Source organism: Tenrec ecaudatus, chromosome 10 (genome assembly GCF_050624435.1).
Source record: "Tenrec ecaudatus isolate mTenEca1 chromosome 10, mTenEca1.hap1, whole genome shotgun sequence".
Classification (NCBI taxonomy): Eukaryota; Metazoa; Chordata; class Mammalia; order Afrosoricida; family Tenrecidae; genus Tenrec; species Tenrec ecaudatus.
Window position 1 is genome coordinate 44058591 of NC_134539.1, and position 18739 is coordinate 44077329.

At 43.7% G+C, this 18739-nt stretch overlaps 1 pseudogene; it reads left to right on the plus strand.

Annotated features, from left to right (window-relative positions):
* The first annotated feature begins 1680 nt into the window (after positions 1–1680).
* LOC142458502 (fructose-bisphosphate aldolase A pseudogene) overlaps positions 1681–18739 on the plus strand; it is a 173257-nt pseudogene continuing 156198 nt past the window's right edge.

An 18739-nucleotide genomic window follows, 5' to 3' on the forward strand; every position in this document is an offset into this window, starting at 1 on the left:
GAAAGGTAGGCTCTCGATGGGACTAAAAGCCCCATGTTTCTCCCAGGACACATGTAGATGGGAAATAAAGAGGAAAGTCTGGAAAGGATAGTAAAATAGGGGGTTGAAGCCTCTTAGTGACGCGTCTGACATTTACTTACAAGAAAGGAAAAGTCAGTCAAGACTTGAAGCAAGGAATGACATGAAACACATATTGCTTTCAGAGGACTGATCTCCACACAAGTTGGACAACTGATGGGGGATCAAGTAAGAGGCTCTTTTATTTAACTCAATGCAAGGTAATAATGAACTCACCAAACTTGATAAAGGTGGAGATACACACAAATTATTAACTATAGGAACAGATGTGGAGAAATTAATAGACTAAGGATGTAGAATAAAGAAGAAAGAGTCATACAAGACTCTGGAATTTTATGCTGGAATGACAAAAACAATGTGACTCCATTGAGGGAGAATCAGTGTGTGAGTGATGATAACTTTAAACATTTAAGGAACTAATGAAATATTTCTTTACATACCTATGAAAAATCTCCCTTTTCAAACCTAAACTTCAATCGCAAATAAGTAAAGTTTTGTAGTGCCTTCCCGATATTTGTTTATAAATGCCAAACAAGAAAGGAAACAGAACCCCTTTATGTTTTCTTTGTCTAATCACCAGCAAAACTGATTATCCAACACTTCTAATGCCTATTCACATTGCTGACAATAATAAAAACAGAACACAAAATGGGTTCATGAAGCATATTCTATCCCTGCTTCCATAAAACTGCAAGTGATAGCTGAGAAAAACCAACAATTGTAGAAAATACACCCAGTCTGGATTGAGAATTCATTAGCATCAAGCCCTGAAAAGGACTTTCTATTATCAGTGATGATGGGAATAAATGAATCCCCAGGGAAATAGACTGTTCTCTTAATAGCTCACACATTATCCAGGTTAGTTTGATCAAGTGGAGCAGAGCTAGCAGAGATACAAATTACTGAAATGGTGGCAAAGACAAAGCTTCTATGGAAAAGAAAATTTGTTAGGCAAAGGAAATAAAGTTGTGTTCTTTAAATAGTAATAAGGGGAGGGGGCTTATGTGTTTTGTCTGATTCCATTCCAATGCCAAATTGCATAAAACCCAAAAATGAGGGATTGGGTAAAAGCTCCAGTCTCCACTATCTAGCCTGGCCCTGTGTTTATCTTTGAGATGAGTTCTTCATCCACAGATCTTCTGAGAGAGAAGTGGGTTACGAACAAACTAAGACCCATCCCTAATTAAGACGCTCAAGAATATATGAATGGGAAAAAAAAGAATATAGGAATGGAAGGAAAATTCCTCAAGTTAATACAAGCTATTTACAAAAAGCCAACTGCCAAGATCAGGTTCAATGGAGAAAAGACAAAAACAATCCCACTGAAAAAGGGGACCAGACACAGATGCCCACTTCTAGTCAACATTGTACTGGAGGTCCTACCTAACAATATAAGGCAGTGGGAGGACATTACAGGTATCCATCTGGGAGAGGAGGAGGTGAAACTATCACTTTTTACAAACAACATGATTCTATCTATACATTGAAAACTCCAAGCTCCACAGCACGCGTACTGGCAGTGATAGAGGAATACGGAAAGTGGCAGGATAATAGATCAACAAACTGAAGTCTACCATTTTGCTATATACAGCAGACAAGACCATGAAAGAGGAGACCAAGAAGGCAGTACTCAGGCACTCAATGCTGACCAGGCCAGCTGCCGCTCCATTAGCTTCCAGGAAGGAACATGCCATCACCACCACTATGTCCTACCCATCCCAGCACTCACCCTAGAGCAGAAGGAGCTGCCAGACATGGCCCATTGTATTGTGACTCAGGGCAAGGGCATCCTGGCTGCAGATGAATCTATCAGAAGCATTGCCAAGTGACTACAGTCTATTGGAACTGAGAACACCAAAGAGAACCATTGCTTCTACTGCCAGCTGTTGCTGACCACGGATGATCAGGTGAAAACCTGCAGTGGGGACATCATCCTCTTCCATGAGCCACTCTCCCAGAAGGCGGATAATGTGTGCCCCTTCCCTCAAGTTATCAAATCCAAGGTTGGTATCGTGAGCATCAAGGTGGATAAGGGTGTGGTGCCCCTGGCAGAAACAAAGGGTAAGATCACTACCCAAGGGCAGGATGGGCTGTCTGAGCACTGTGCCCAGTACGATAAAGATGGCGCTGACTTTGCCAAGTGGCGTTGTGTGCTAAAGATTGGTGAATATACACTTTCAGCCCTCACTATCATGGAAAATGCCAATGCCAGCAGATTGGCACTGTGCCCATTGTGGAATCCAAGATCCTCCCTGATGGTGACCATGACCTGAAACGCTGACAGTAGGTCACTGAGAAAGTGCTGGCTGGCGTCTACCAACCAGATCACCATGTCTACCTGGATGGCACCTTGCTACAGCCCAGTATGATCACTCCTGGTCATGCCTACACACAGAAGTTTTAGATGAGGACATTACCATGGCAAATATCACCACACTGGACTGCAACTGCGCTGCACAGGGCTCTTTATGTTACTGGGGTCACCTCCCTGTCTGGAGATCAGAGCGAGGAGGAGGCGTCCATCAACCGCAATGCCATCAACAAGTGCCCCCTGCTTAAGCCATAGACCCTGACCTTCTTCTATGGTTGAGCCCTACAAGGGTCTTCCCTAAAGGTCTGGGGTTGCAAGAAGGAGAACCTGATGGTGGCCCAGGAAGAGTGCACCAAGCAAGCCGTGGCCAACAGCCTCACTTGCCAAATAAATACTCTCCAAGGGTTCAGGCTGAGGCTGCAGCCAGCAAGTTCCTCTTGTCTTTAACCATGCTTACTAAATGGAGGTGTTGTGAGGCTGCCCCCTCAACACTCCAGGCCCCCCGCCCCCTCCCATGCCCACCTCTTGATGGGAGGGTGCCACCTGGACACCAGGCCACTCTTTCCTCTCACTCTCACGGCCTTTCTGACAGTGGTATGTGGTGTTATCTGTATATGCTAACTCCATCACCCTTTTGAGCTCACTGCCAATAAACTATTTAATGGGGTTGGGTGGGGGAAGGCAGTACCCTTCACAATAGCCAAGAAAAAAACTGAAATATCAAGGGATATATCTAGCCAATAAAACAAAAGACTTATACAAGGAAAACTACAGAAACCTACTTCAGACAACCACAAGCAACCTCCAAAAATGAAAGAATATCCCATGCTCATGGATTGGAAGACTCAATATAGTAAAGATGTCAATCTCACCCAGGCACTATATAAGTTTAATGCTATCCTGATTCATATACCAACGACCCTCTTCAAAGAATTAGAAAATCTGACCACCAATTTGATCGGGAGAGGGGATAAGCCCAGAATTAGCAGAGAACTCCTCATGAAGAAGGACGAAGTTGCAGGGCTCACCTAACCTGACGTTAACAACTACTACACAGCCACACTGGTCAAAACAGCATGGTCCTGGTATAATGACAGATACTCTGATCAAGGGAAAAGAACAGAAAACCCAGAAATAAAACAATCAGCATATAGAAAACTGATCTTTGACAAAGGCACAAAAAGCATCCAGTGGGAGGTCAATGCCCTTGTAAACAAGTGGTGGTGGTCTCCGTGCACAACAATAAAGTCCAAACAATTAAGGCCATCAGTGAGGGAATTGGGACCAACTTGAGAACTTTGGCGCAGGGGATACATAGGCTATCAGAAATAGGGAAGGACACAAACACAGAGGAAGCACAAATTGACAAATGGGATATACTGAAGTAAAAACACCTGTGTACATCAAAAGAATTCACCAAGAGAGTAATAAGAGAGTCCACGGACTGGGAAAACATCTTTAGCAATGACACATCAGACAAAGGCATTATTACTAAAATCTACAATACTCTGCTAGCTTTCAAAAAGAAAAACTAATTGCCCACTTGAGAGGTGGGCAAGGGACTTGAACAGAAGTTTCACAGGGGCAGAAATCCGAATGGCCAACAAACGTATGAGAAAATGTTCCCGATCTTTAGCCATAAGAGAAATGCAAATTAAAACCACAATGAGGTACCACCTAACACCCTCAAAGGTAGCCCAATTCAAAAAATCAGAAAGCTACAAGTGTTGGGGAGTCTGTGGGGAGACAGGAACTCTCATCCACTGCTGGTGGACTTGTAAGTATGTACGACCACTATGGAAATCGATCTGGCGATATCTAAAACAGATGGAAAGCCAGTTACCATACAACCCAGCAATCCCCCTAAGGGCATATACCCAGAAGAGGCAAGAAACAAACCAAGGCCAGACATCTGTGCTCCAATGTTCATTGTGGCACAGTTCACAATTGCAAGGAGTTGGAAGCAACCCAAATTTCCATCAACTGATGATGGGATTTAAAAACTGTGGTATACACACACACACACACACAATGGAGTACTATGCATCGCTAAAAAGGAGTGATGACCGTATGAAGCACATCGCTGCATGGGAAGAACTGGAGGTAAATCATGCTAAGCGAAGTATGTCAGGCACAAAAAAAAAGGACAAGTACAACATAAGTCCGTTGAAGTAAGCGCTAAAAAAATGCAAAAGGATCATAGAGAAAAAGCTACTGTATACAAACATTCTTGGGGTGAGGACCGTGTAGTATGGCAGGGACCAGATCAAATGCAGGGATACACATGGTAGACAACTGGGGGGAGGTGGGGAAAGGAAAAAAATGAAAATAGGGAAGAAATGGGTAGCAGGGGCACGGGGCGCTAGCCCACCCAAGGGGAGGGTATTGTTTATATCTCCACAGGGAAAGAGGGACCAGACTTCAACCCAGTGCTCCAAGATGTGAATGTAGCATGCTGGCATGGAGTAGGGGACCAGTGGAGAGGTTTGTGGGGCTTTCCCCAATCCCAAATAATAAGTGGACACCTACCCCTCCCCCCAGAAGAATTTATTTCAAAAGACGGCATTGAATCTGCAGCTCTGGGAGAAGGACATATCTGATTGGAGCACAGGGGAGTAGATGAAGGTGGAGGAGGAGAGAATGGAGCACATTCTGGCCCACCAGGCCTTGAGGACAATAATCCCAATTAGAGCAGCCAGTCCACAGAGAGGACCACAAGGCCAGCCCCACTATGAGACATGACGCCCCTCACTGACCCACAGCCCTACAGGGGACAACATCGGAAATACAGTGTGGGAATTGCACCTGATCTGATCCCACCACACAGAGGCAAAACACTAAGGGGGTGCAACAGAACAGCAAGGTAATGGAGGGGTGAGGGCCCCAGAGAATGCTGAAGGTGTATTTTGGGGCCAAGGCATGGTGCCCCAACAGACTGGACTGGAAAACACTCCTAAAGGCCAACAAATGCCCCTTGAACTAACTACAAGCTTTTCTTTCTTGTGTTTTGTTTAGGTTTTTGTCATTGGTTTGTTGTATTGTTTTGTTGTATATTGTTGCTTGGTTTTATTCTGTCTCGTTTTGTGTATATTAGCTCTGTAGGTCTGTCTAAATAAGATAGGCTGGATGAAAAATCTGAAAGAGAAAACAACGGGACTGACAATTTTGGGGGAACATAGAAGAGGGGGAGGTGGGGGGAAAGGAAATGGTTTTAACAAACCCAGAAACAGGCAAACAAGTGATCCAAATTGGTGGTGAGGAGGGTGGAGGAGACCTCGTAGGGTGTGACCAAAGGTAATGTAACCAAGAGGAATTACTGAAACCCAAATGAAGGTTGAACATGATAGTGGGACAAGAGGAAAGTAAAAGGAAATAGAGGAAAGAGCCAGGGAGTAAAGGGCATTTATAAAAGTCTAAATAAAGGCATGTTCATATGCAAATATATTTATATATAAGGATGGGGAAATAGATCTATGTGCGTATATGTATAGGTTTAGTACTAAGGTAACAGAAGAACATTGGGCCTCCACTCAAGTACTCCCTCAATGCAAGAATACTTTGTTCCATTAAACTGGTATTCCATGATGCTCATCTTCCCGACACAATAGCTTAAGACAAAGTGGGTGCATAAGCAAATATAGTGAAGAAAGCTGATGGTGACCAGCTATCAAAAGATATAACACCTGGGGTCTTAAAGGCTTTAAGGTAAGCCAGTGCCCATCTATCTCAGAAGCAACAAAGCCCACATGGAAGAAGCACACCAACCTGTGTGATCACGAGGTACCGAAGGGATCTTTTATCAGGCATCAAAGAACAAAAATCATATCATTGTGTGCTCACCTCCCCAATATGATCACTGAAGACAAATCGGTGCATAAGCAAATGTGGTGGAGAAAGCTGATGATACCCGGCTATCAAATGATATAGCATCTGAGGTCTTAAAGGCTTGAAGGTTTGAGTGGCCATCTAGCTGAGAAGCAACAAAGCCCACATGGAAGAAATACACCAGCCTGTGTGACCATGAGGTTTCGAAGACATCAGGTATCAGGCATCACCAGAACAAAAAATCATATCATTGTGAATGAGGGGGAGTGCAGAGTGGGGACCCAAATGCCATCTGTAGGCAATTGGACATCCCCTTATGGAAGGGTCGCAGAGAGGAGATGAGCCATTTAGGGTGCAGTGTAGCAACAATGAAACATATAACTTTCCTCTAGTTCCTAAATGCTACCTCCCCCAACCCCCCACTATCATGATACCAATTCTACCTTACAAATCTGGCTAGACCAGAGCATGTACACTGGTACAGATAGGAACTGGAAGCACAGGGAATACAGGACAGATGAACCCTTCAGGACCAGTGGTGAGAGTGGCAATTCTGGGAGGATGGAGAGAGGGTGGGGTGGAAAGGAGGAACCCATTACAAGAATCTACATATAGCTTCCTCCCTGGGGAGTGGACAACGGAAAAGTAGGTGAAGGGGGACGTTGGATAGTGTAAGATATGACAAAATAATAATTTATAAATTATCAGGATTCGTGGGGGAGGGGGGAGCGGGGAGGGAGGGGAGAAAATGAAGAGCTGATGCCAGGCATTTGAGTGGAGAGCAGGTGTTTTGAGAATAATGAGGGCATTGAATGAATGTGTGTTGTACACAATTGATGTATATATGGATTGTGATAAGAGTTGTATGAGCCCATAATAAAATGATTTTTTTTTAAATAGAAGTAAACCTTCAAATTCTCAGGACCATCCATGAAGGAATTGGGACAAACCTAAGAACCTTGATGCAGGGAATTCATAAGATAACTCTACTAAGTGAGATTTCAGATCAAGCTAAAATAGACAATTGGGATATACTAAGGATCAAACACCTGTGTGCGTCAAAAGACCACCAAAAGAGTAGCAAAAGAACCCACATCCTGGCAGGATTTTTAGCAATGACCCAGAAGAGGTAAGAAACAGACCACAACAAGTCATCTGTGCTCCAATGTTTATTGCGGTACAATTCACAATCACAAAAAAAAAGGAAACAACCTAAATATCCATCAATATATGCGTGGATTAGAAAACTCTGGCACATACACATCACCAAAAAGCACTGTTGATCACATGAAGCACATTTTCTCATGGGAAGAGTTGGAGGAAATTATGCTAAGTGAATTTAGCTGATCACAAAAGGACAGGTACAACATGAGTCACTGAGGTAAATATAATCATCACAGTAGGTATAGAAGAAAATCCACTTACCTCACACTTGATGGGTTGAGGGTCAGGCAATCTGGCAGGGGACAGACCAAATCCTAGAATGTACATGTCATTCCAACACAAAGAAAGGGGAAAGAGGGGGGGAGGGGAGAAAGGGGAGACAAAAGATGGGGAAGATGGCACTGGCTCAGCAAGGCACTAATCCACTCAGGGGGAGGGTGCAGACCCCACCACAGCACGGCAGGGCAAGGTAAGTACACGGGGCAACTCATGAACACAGAGGCCTACAGGGCTGACCCCCATCAGAACCAAACTGACCCCTCCTTGGAAGTGTGTGCTACAGAGGACAACACGAAACCTACAGGTCTGGGAGAGGGACCAGCCTGCCCGGCCCACAAGGAAGCAAATCAAGGGGAGAAAAGAGAGAGTAAGTGACTAGAGCCCTTACTGACAAACCAAGCCCTGAGGACAACATCCCCGCCCAAAGCTGCTAAAGCACAGAGAGCAGAGCAAAGCCGCAAAGCCCCTGAGGGGCCTCCAAAATAGACTTTAAGCTAAGTGAGGCAGGTCCCCAACCCCCAGGACCTGTGGGGAGAGAGTCATAAAGATCAGTGGACAGAACTGGAATTGTGAATGTTTTTTCAGGGTTTGGGGGCTATTTTTCTCTTCTCATTCAATCCTTTGTTTTATCTCTGTTTTTATTGTTTTGCCTATCTATATAAGATCTGCATGGGAAGCAAGTCCTAGGAAAAAGCAACAGAACCAATGGTTCTAGGGGAACTTAAGCGGAGGAGGAGGCAGGGGAAGGGAACAGTGAGCAAACAACGCCATAGACAGGGGAATAACTAGGGAATTGAAATCAACAACGAGGAGGATGTAGCAATCTCAGTGGTGTTGGAGCAACAGCAATCTAGCTGAGAGGGATTTCTAAGAGGCAGAAAAAGAGTGAGTGTGATGGTGGGGCAGGAAGAAGGTAAAAGGAAACAGAGGAAAGATCTAGGAAGCAAAGCTATGGATAGAAGTATACACATAGGTGTGCACTTATGTAAATATATTAATTCATAAAAATAGAGGAATCGGCCTATGTACATATATTTATATGGCAATACACTGAGAAAGTTGATGGACTTTGTGCCTCTGCTCCAGCCCTCCATCACCACAAGAACACTGTTCTAACAACCTGGCATTCTGTGATGCTCACCCTCCCAACATGATCGCTGAAGACAAAATGGATGCACAAGCAAATGTGGTAAAGAAAGCTGATGGCATCCAGCTATCAAAAGATAGTGTCTGGGGCCTTAAAGACTTGAAGCTAAACAAGTGGCCATCTAGCAGAGAAGCAACAAGTCTAATGGAAGAAGCACGCCAGCCTGTGTGATCATGAGGTGTTGACAGGATCAGAAGACACAAAACAGACATCAGAAGACACAAAACAACAACATATTGCTGAGAATGAGGTGGGCTCAGAGCAGAGATCCAAAATCCCTCTGCAGACAATAGGACATGGCCTCACAGAAGGATCACAAGGAAGGACTGAGTCACCCAGGGTGCAGTATAGCACCGATGAAACACACACTATTCCTCTGGTTCCTGGAGGTTTCCTCACCCCCTACTATCATAGCCCCAGTCTTGTCTTTCAGTTATAGCTAGACCAGAGCATGTGTACTGGTGCAGATAAGAGCTCAGGACACACAGAATCCAGGTCACATAAACTCCTCAGGAACAGAAATGGGAGTAGCAATACCAGGAGGGAAGGAGGAAACTGGAGGGAGAATGGGGGAAGAAAGGGGAACCAATCACAAATTATCAATACATTAACCATCCCCCAAAGGGGGCACACAACAGAAACATGAGTGAAGGGAGACAGAGGTAGGTGTAAGATGTGAAAATAATAATAATTTATAATTTATCAAGGGATCATGAGGTGGGGGTGTGTGAAGAGGAACTGATACCAAGGGCTCAAATAGAAAATAAATGTTTAGAAAATGATGCTGGTGACACATGTACCAATATGCTTGATACAATTGATGTATGGATTGTTATAAGAGCTGTAAGAGCCCCCAATAAAACGATTTTTAAATTAAAAAGAATAAACTAAGGGTGAGAGCTCTTTCTCATCTTCAGCTGCCCTTCAGCAAACAGGGCTCTATCTGTCAGGGTCAGAAGTAAGTATTTTGTTTTGTCTCTTCTTTGGCGTCAGCTCCAGACAATAATTTGGAGTCAGCTCCAGACACACGGGTAAAGTACAACTGACACACATGGTCGTGGTTTGATACCCATGAGGTCAGTCAGCCATTTCCTCTGATCCTAACACATTGTGGGGAGACTGTCAGAACTCTTCACTCAGCTACTCTCGGTCAGTGTGTTGTCCAAAATAACCACAGGTGATGGGTGGAACCCACATTTCCATGCCTCTTCTAACTGTATTCAGGGAGCTTTTCCTCCGGCTTCCATGAGTAATATCCCTGAGTAATCATGTGGACCACTTTAAATTAATTAATATCTGTAAACATTAACAACTAGAATGCACCTAATGCATTCACGATGGCAAGATTTCAGCTCACTTATTTGGTTTTTCAGGATAAACTAATCACGAGACAAGAACATCATGTTTGAGTAGAGAGCAAAAATGAGGAAAACACTCAAAGCGATTGACTGACAGTAGCTTCAACAATGGGCTCAAACACACTGATGGTCAAGAAAATGGGAGAGGACTGGGCAAGGTTTCAGTCAGTTATATCTAAAGTCATCATGAGTCCCAGCTGACTCAGGAGCAATTGAAAACATTAGCATTTTAAGAGGAAAGCTGATCATTCATTCTTTTGTTCAACCACGTAGACACAGGTGACTAATAAAATTCATAACCCACACTGGAATCCCTGTTTATTTTGGACAAAGCACTCCCTCAGACTTGTAACTCACACTCCCTCAATACCTGAGTTCGCTGTTAGCACTATCTTCATTTTACAGAGGTAAAAAACTAAGAGTTTGAGAGGTGAAATGACCAGCCCAAGTTCTCACAGTTAGTAAGAGGCAGTATTGGAACTTGAACCCAAATCTTTTTACTCCCTGGATTTTTTAAAAACTGTTCCACAGCATAATTAAAGGCCATGTGCTTAAATTGGCACAGGTGGCAATTCTAAAATCCAACGTACTCTCCTATTATCCTAAATACATCCTCAACACTGGTGGAGCTTTACCATGGAAAACATTCAGGCAGTTTCTGTTTTGCTTCTTTTTCTTGGTGTGATGTGGTCAAAATGCCCAGTTGAGCCACTACAGTTTTTCCACCTTCAGCACATAACGTGACAATAAACCATTTACTTATTGATTGAATATTTAACAGTTAGTTTGGAACACTTTCATGTGCTAGGAGCTTTTACATATTTTCCCCCTCTATAGCCCACAGTCAATAGTTCATCCAGGGTAGATGATATAGATGAGGAGACTTCAAAAAATGGATGGGCAAATTCCATGATCTTTTCCATGAACTTTTTGAAGACCCCTCCTACTTATATTTCCATTTATTTAGGAAAGTAACAAAACCTTCATAAGGGAGCAAACTATCTTCCTTTCTCCTTGGGGGAAAAGAGAATTTTGGGAAAGCATTTCTGTCTGTGGTGGTTCTCCTTATTTTTAGTTCAGCTCAAAGACCCACTTAGCCATGTCCCTGGGGAAAGGAGAATTCACCTTCTGCAGGTCGTCCTGTTAATTACTATTACAAGGAGCTGGTCTGTGAGCAAAAAGTCCTTGCAAGTGCTTGAGAATGGTGCTCCACAGTGGGAAATGGCAGCAGGCTGTCAACCACCATCCTGAAGACCCTGTTTTAAGGCTGCCCTTGAAGGTGAGCATTGCACCGAATAAGCAATCCTACTGTCAGCAGGGAACCGTGTGAGAATAAGAACAAATATTGACTTTATTAGGCATGGCATGAGGACCAAATGACAGTGCCAGGAGATCAGAACTGAGAGATCACTGAGGGTAGGAGTGAGACTCACTGTTTCACAGTCGAAAGCCCGGAACGTGGAGTCAAGAGGATCTGGGTTGCTGCCCTGACTCTATCCCTTGTCAGAAAGGTGACCTTGGACAAGTTAATTAATCTCTTAGAGCTTCCTTATTCTCCTCCATAAAATGGAGCCTGCAACCTAGAGATTCCAAGAGATAGTAGCTTTACAATTCTTTATAATTCAGTTCTGGTGGGGGGGGGCGGGGGTCGGAGGATTCCAGATAAGCTTAAATCATGCCCCTGCTCTCCCTGTCCATCTTCTTTCTTTATGTGGCTAATGAGTTTGGCCTCAGGCCAGGTTTAAGTGTTCTCTCCATCCAGTTAGCACAGGGTCTACATGCTGCAGGTGAAGGAGAGATTTTTGCAAAGCCAACATGTGCATCTTCACTTCTTTTTCTTCTACTTCCTTTTTATTTCCCCACCTCTTAATTATTCCCAGAACTCGAGGCTGCTTTGTAAGCGAGCACCGGGCTGGATACCTTGGAAGGAACCATACTTATATTTCTTTTTACTGATGTGTTGTTTTTCTCGGCTGCTCAGAGAGCTATCTCGAGCTAGTTGAATGCAGACGTCCCCTCCCCCTCAGTATACAATGTTGATGATCAACTAGACAGCTCAACTCTAGTTTTCTGGTTGAAAGTTGGCAATGGAGTTTAAAAAAAAAAAGAACAAAAAATACATTGCAAACTAGAAAGAGAGGACTGGAGAATTCGCCAGAAGACCGTAGCCCAAGGTAAGAAGACTCAGAGACTGGCCTCCTGGTCAAGCTGCCAGGACGATGAAACTGTTTCTAATTTTAGAAATATGAGATAACTGATAATGACATGACCTTGTTAAAGATCCAGGTTGGGCAGAAAGGAACACTATTAAGAATAGCTGAAACATATGAGTAAAATATGGGTTCACCTACATCCTAGAGACCCCCCAAATGAAGGGATACCCGCAGTGCACCAAATGTGCCGCTGGCGTGTGTTCTCCAGCACACTCATTCTAAGCCCGCTGTGGTGCAGCTCTTAGCGTCCTTAAGACACTAGAGAAGACATGAGCATTGGGAAAGCAAAGAAAAATAAGATAAAATCCCTGTTCTCAAGGGGTTCAAAGTCTAGGCATCAGATTAAAGATGACCCCCAACAGGCGATTTGAATATCTGAGTGTCTGTGTACAGGCAGGCAGAAGCTGCCACACATATTGCCGGGGAATGCCTGAAATGTCGCTGCTGGCATCATATGAAACAGGAATTTGAAATGCAAAACCTAAAGAAGTCAGCAGGCCCTAGGCTGGGAGGACAGAGAAATGGAAACTGTGGCAGCCTTGGAAGATGGACAGAACTCCAGACAGCTTCCTCGTCCAGCCTGGCCCTGGCGTTAAAGCACCTCCCTGGGTTGGCTACCTTGAGGATCATTAAATGCTTTTAGCAAAGATGTCTCTGAGGAGCAAGCGGCTCTGAAAGCCAAATTGAAAAAGGTCCATATGATCATGTAATTGGAGAGAAAGTAGGATCCGTGCCATGATAGCACATTAGAGGCATTTGGAAATGAAAGGAAATAAGAGGTGGTCTAATAATTAGCGGGGCCCTGAGAGTGGAGAGACGTGGTGTTTCCAGCTGTAACTCTGGAATGCCTTTCACCTGGGATGGGATCAGGTCCACTCCATGGGACTCTAAATTAAGAGAGAATTTATCCAACATCCTTCTGAGAAGACTTGGATTTCTTCAGATCAGCAATACTTCCAACCACTTTGTTTAGACTAGTGGTTCTCAACTTGGGACAATTTTTGCCCTCCAGGAGACATTCAGCAATGTCTGGGAGACAATTTTGATTGTTCCAAATTTGGGGGAAGGATTCATCCAGTGCGACAGAGGCATGCTGCTGCCGTGGAAGACATCCCCAGCCCCACAACAAGTAATTACCAGGCTCAAGATGGCAATAGTGATATGCCCTGATTTAGAAACAGTGAATACTTTCTGATCTTTTATTGTCTTACAGACTTATTTTGGTTTTGCAACCTGAAACGCCTTACCCACTCTCACAGGAAGAACTGGTTTATCTCACTAGTATCACAGTAACGAGAGTCTCAACCATTACAAAGTTGTTCTAATAGTGTTTACCCATCTTAATTTTGGGGTCTTCTAGAAAGGAGATTGGGTGTTACTGCAACACTTTCAAAATCACGTAATTTTATACTTAATTCCATTTCTTAATCTCAAACCCCTGTCCCCAAATACATCCAGGGACCACAGGGCCTAGGCCAGTGTTTCGAGATGGCAAGTGTGAAGAGCCAAAAATGTCCATTTGCTGGGAAAGGTGGGACTACAACACTACATGCTTTGATCTTCCAAAATGGTGGATCAACTTAGATGACACTGTACACAGGTTGCAATTCCATGATGGTCCCACCGTCTGGCACCTGCTCACAGTCCCAGGCACATCTTCTTCTTCATTTCTAGCCCCACTCTCTGCTGTGTTTACCACAGTGTACTTCTGTTGCCTCCCATGTCGCCCCAGATCCTATTGTGTTTCCTGCCTTCTTCAAGATATGCGTCACCATCACACGTTGATTGTTTGTTTTACATTTAGATTCCTTCTCAGCACAAAGCCCTCCATCATGCTGTGACCCAGAGTTCCTGTAAGGCTTTGTCTCAAGAACAAAGGTTTCAACATCTACATTCTCACCTGACTCTTGCCCATGCCCCAACCCCGAGCCTAAATTTAGTGCCCCTATTATGGGTTCCCAGGAGACCCTGCACCCACCTGCCATAGAAAGAGTACCTGTCCTTCTGGATTTCACCTGAATGGACAGGATAGAAGAAAAGCTTAGAGTGAAGGACAGATGTGGCAAGGAAGGGGAGGAGCAAAGACAAAGCAGAGGACAGTGTAGCGGGTACAGAGGAGGGAGGCAAGGGGGCAGGGAGAAAGGTGAGAAACAGACAGGGAGGGAGGGAAGACAAAGAAGGTAGGGGATCCACCAGACAAACAGAGGCAGAAAAAACAGGAGCTAGATCTGTAGCCTAGCTCTTGCTCAAAAAAAAAAAAAAGAATTCTCTGATCTCCCAGACTTAAAATATCCTGCCTTAACTCTTTTCAGGAGCTATGGGACGCTCCCTCACAGTGCTTACCATATTTGTCCTTATAGAGATATTTGTGCCATTTTTTTCTCATGAAAGTCTATCTTCCCGGCCATACCATAAATTCCATAAATTCCATGAGGCCGGGGTCTTTGTTTTCATTCACTATTGTCACTTCCATAAGTAATGTAGCTTTCAAAATCAGTTGCTAAATAAACAACAATGTAGAAAGACTAGCTGAGAAGCGCCAGCCACCAATTTTTATTAATAAAAAGTTGTCCTTGTTGTTGTTAGTCCCAATGAGTGGATTTCAACTCAGTGCAGCCCCGTGTGTTCTGCTATATGCACTCTCACTGGGGTCATCTCGACGGACAGGCCCTGGCGGTGCAAGTTACGCACTTGGAGGTTAACCAAAAGATAAAGCGCTCGCTCTCTCTCTCTCTTGCTTTTTCTTTTTAGAAATAGGTTTATGAGTTTAATATTCTCCCCTCCACCTAACTTTGCCAGCTACATTTAAAAAAAAACCATTCCCCCCTTTGGCTTCTAGGTAGAACTCTTCTACAGCATTTGAGACAGTGGCATATACATTCTCACTTCAAAAATCAATCCCAGTAGCAATTTATTACAGGGAAATTTCCTGGACTCCAAGAAGCACCTTGAAGTCAGGAGATGATTAATTTGATATAACTGAAGAGCTGCAAACATCTGCTCCCCGTTGACATCTGCCTCTCATTAAGTTACAGCCCTCCATCTCCCTCTGCACTGGGGCTTGGCTTGTGTGTTGATCTGGTAACTCTAATTATATGGTAAGCCCAGTGCTCAAGGCCCTTGTGCCAGCCACCTGGTGGGGGCTCAATAAAAACTTGTTCTATTGCATTGTACTCCAGATTCACTCTGAGCACTTTGCAAGTCGTCTGTCACTCCTAAATCATGGAAATAAAAAATAGTAATGAAGTTGGCAAGCACCCTGTCATTGTGTAGCCCTGATTGAGCCTGTGTCTACTATTAAAGTCCTCCCTTGGTCAATCAATTCAAATTTTAAAAAAGTTAATTCACTGAAATATCTTCCAAATCTGTTCTCTGGCATCTGATTTTGCAACCGCTCTTAAAATTATATTTCCTATTCTTCTCCCACCAATTCTGCTGTCATCCACTGTCAATGTAATTGCCCTAAAATACATCTCTGATACTGAAATACCACATTCAGAAACTTTAGAGACTCTACTTTATTCACAAGCACACACCACCTAGCTAAGCTCGCTTGCTAAGCTCTCCACTCCCTGGACTAAGCCTAGCCTCAGTCCCAATACAAATCTTCTTTGGCCAGGTGTTGGTGGTTTCGTGGTAGAAGTCTCATCTTCCATGAAGGAGATTCAGATTTGATTCCCAGCCAATGTGCCTCACTCAACACAGCCGCCACCCATCTGTCAGTGGAGGCTTGCAGGTTGCTGGGATGCTGAATAGGTTTCCGCAGAGCTTCCAGACTAAGGCCAAACTTGTTTGAAAGGTTTGACAAGCTACTTCCAAACGTTGCCAATGAAAACCCTACAGACCACAGTGATGTGATCAGCGACCTACCATGGGGGTGGCCCGATATGAAGCAATGTACACAGGATTTCCCTGAATCCAGCTCAGTGGCAACGAAAACCAAAACTGCACTAGTACTTGTCCATACGGCTCTTACCAGGCAGCGTGACTTCTTGCCTACCATACCAATTCAACTTCGTGCCCTGCGTGCCCTAACCAAAGTAACTCCAATAAAGCCTCGGTGCCACTCAGCACCATCTCGAAACACTTTTGCCTCAAGGGAACATCAGCCCTGTACATGAATGAGGGTAATCTATGTAAATCTTCATTGTAGGCTTTCAGAAATACATCATAAGAGAGAACATGCTCGGTCCATAATAAAACTTCCTAAAAATGATTTTTTCCGTTCTTTTCTCCCATTTTTCTCGTGTATCTAAGCTGTCGGTATTTGTACTCTCTGACTCTAAGCTCCTACTTAAAGATTTCATTTGAGCCCAGATGCAGGCTTTCTTGTCTCTGTTGCTCCTCAACTAAACTCCACATATCTATATCATTCCAGGCTAGCTGCCTTTTCAGAATTTTTATATAAGAGCCCTGGAGCTGAACCAAGTAGAAACTCCTATCTCATTAGAAGGTAGCTAAAGAGGAAAAGTCTTGGGTACAGTGTCGGGGTGGGGGTGTGCGCTGATAGAATTTGTCTCATTTCTGTCGTATTTGCAATGTCCATTCTGCATGGAATGCCCTTGTTGATTCCTACTTTCAAAAGCCCACTCAGTCACCAAAGCCCTGAACAAAACATCCTTGAAGCATTCCGTGCTGTCCTCTAGAGAACTTTGCTCGTTTGTCTTGTCTTGTCTTTCAGTGTAAAAGCCTTATTTCTTCTTTTATAAATCGCGACTCAGGATCATCTAGCAAATCCCTGTGCATGCTTTAACATTCACCGAAGTATCACTTGCAGGGTAATGGCTTCCTCCATTTTCCACCCAGGGTCTGGCCTCTTTTCGATCCCATAGCAATACCAATTTGAGAAATCACAATGACGTTCAATGAATTAGTTAGTTATCAAATTGCCTTCCCTCACCCCAAAGCTATGTGGCCTCTGAAGACAGTGAAATATCTTTTTCATTTTACATCTCCTAATGAATACTAGTTATTGGCAAAAGCTATGTGTGTTTAATATAGTGTTTCTTTGTATAGTCCTCACAATACCTACGCTTATCCCTTACTCATAGTAGGGGCTCAAAATGTATATTTAGAATTGAATTGGATGTGCATGAAACATCCAGTTTGGATGAATTTCTCTTGACGTATCTTTGTGTGCATGGTGGTCTGGGGGGAAAAAAAGATGTTTTCAAAGGGGAAAATGGTGGAAGGAAAACAAAGGATTAGAAATAAACTGGTTGGACCAGTTTCTTTCTTTCAGGATGCAAAGCCAAGCTTTGGAGCTGTATCTAAAGAAATCACACTCTCAGGCACAAGCTAATAGGCTGAGTGTGGGTCCCTCTTCCCTAACCTGCGAGGCTGCAAGACCTTTTGTTTCTGCATTAGAATATTCTGTTATGCTAGCCTCGTGTGGCTCCTCTGGTTAATGGTGACAGAAAATGTTACTCTGGGGCCACATAACCATGAATACTACTAGCCTGGAAGCTGGAACAGATTGATATGATTGGGAAACCCCCACCTAGGCGGTTCTTTGTAAGAGTGGGCCGAAAATATAGTGATTATGCTTAATCACCCTTATGCATTATGCAATTAATCTTCCCTCCCAGACTGCTCCACCAGACTCCATAATTTACACATGGCCCACTGAGATGGACCCATTGACTATGTTTCCAATGTATTAATAAGTCTACATAAAAAACAAATGTATCCATTCTTTTGTAATTCTGGCTGCCTTTTACCAGGGAGCAAGGACTTGTGGAAACCAGGATGTGTTTTCCTTGGCAAAGCTTTGAGTCATAGGTTCAGACTAGAGGTGGCCAGGTAAAGTAAATAATGTTGGCTGGCCACACAACATTTATTCCCCTTCTTTCCTGGTTCTTGACAACTACAGGATTTAAGGGAACATGGCCTGACCTCTAGCCCCAGGGTAATTCCTGAATTCTTCCCCCTTGACAGTGATTCTGTTTTAACATCAGTGCAATTCAAGCCAATGAGGTTCAAGAGACCATCTCAAGGATGATTGTGTGAAGACTCTCTTTTTCAAAAAATAGCACAAGAAAAGCTAGTAACTCTTTTGTTCTCAATATTTTCTTGCCTCCTTGTGATATCTAGCTACAGCAGCTACCTTGAAAACCAGAGAGAATTCACTTTGAGGGCAAGGACAAGAATGAGTGAGCAGAAAGATGAAATGACCCTCCCTAAATACTTGCTAATGACACTCAATACTTGCTAATGACCCTCAATACTTGATACTGTTGCTGAGCTGCGGAATAACCATCACTGGTGTTGTCTTCCCCTGGACTTCGTGTGACATGAGATTCTACTTCTTCTGTGTTTTTAAAGCCATTTAGAATTAGCATACGGTCACTTGGGGCCAAAATCA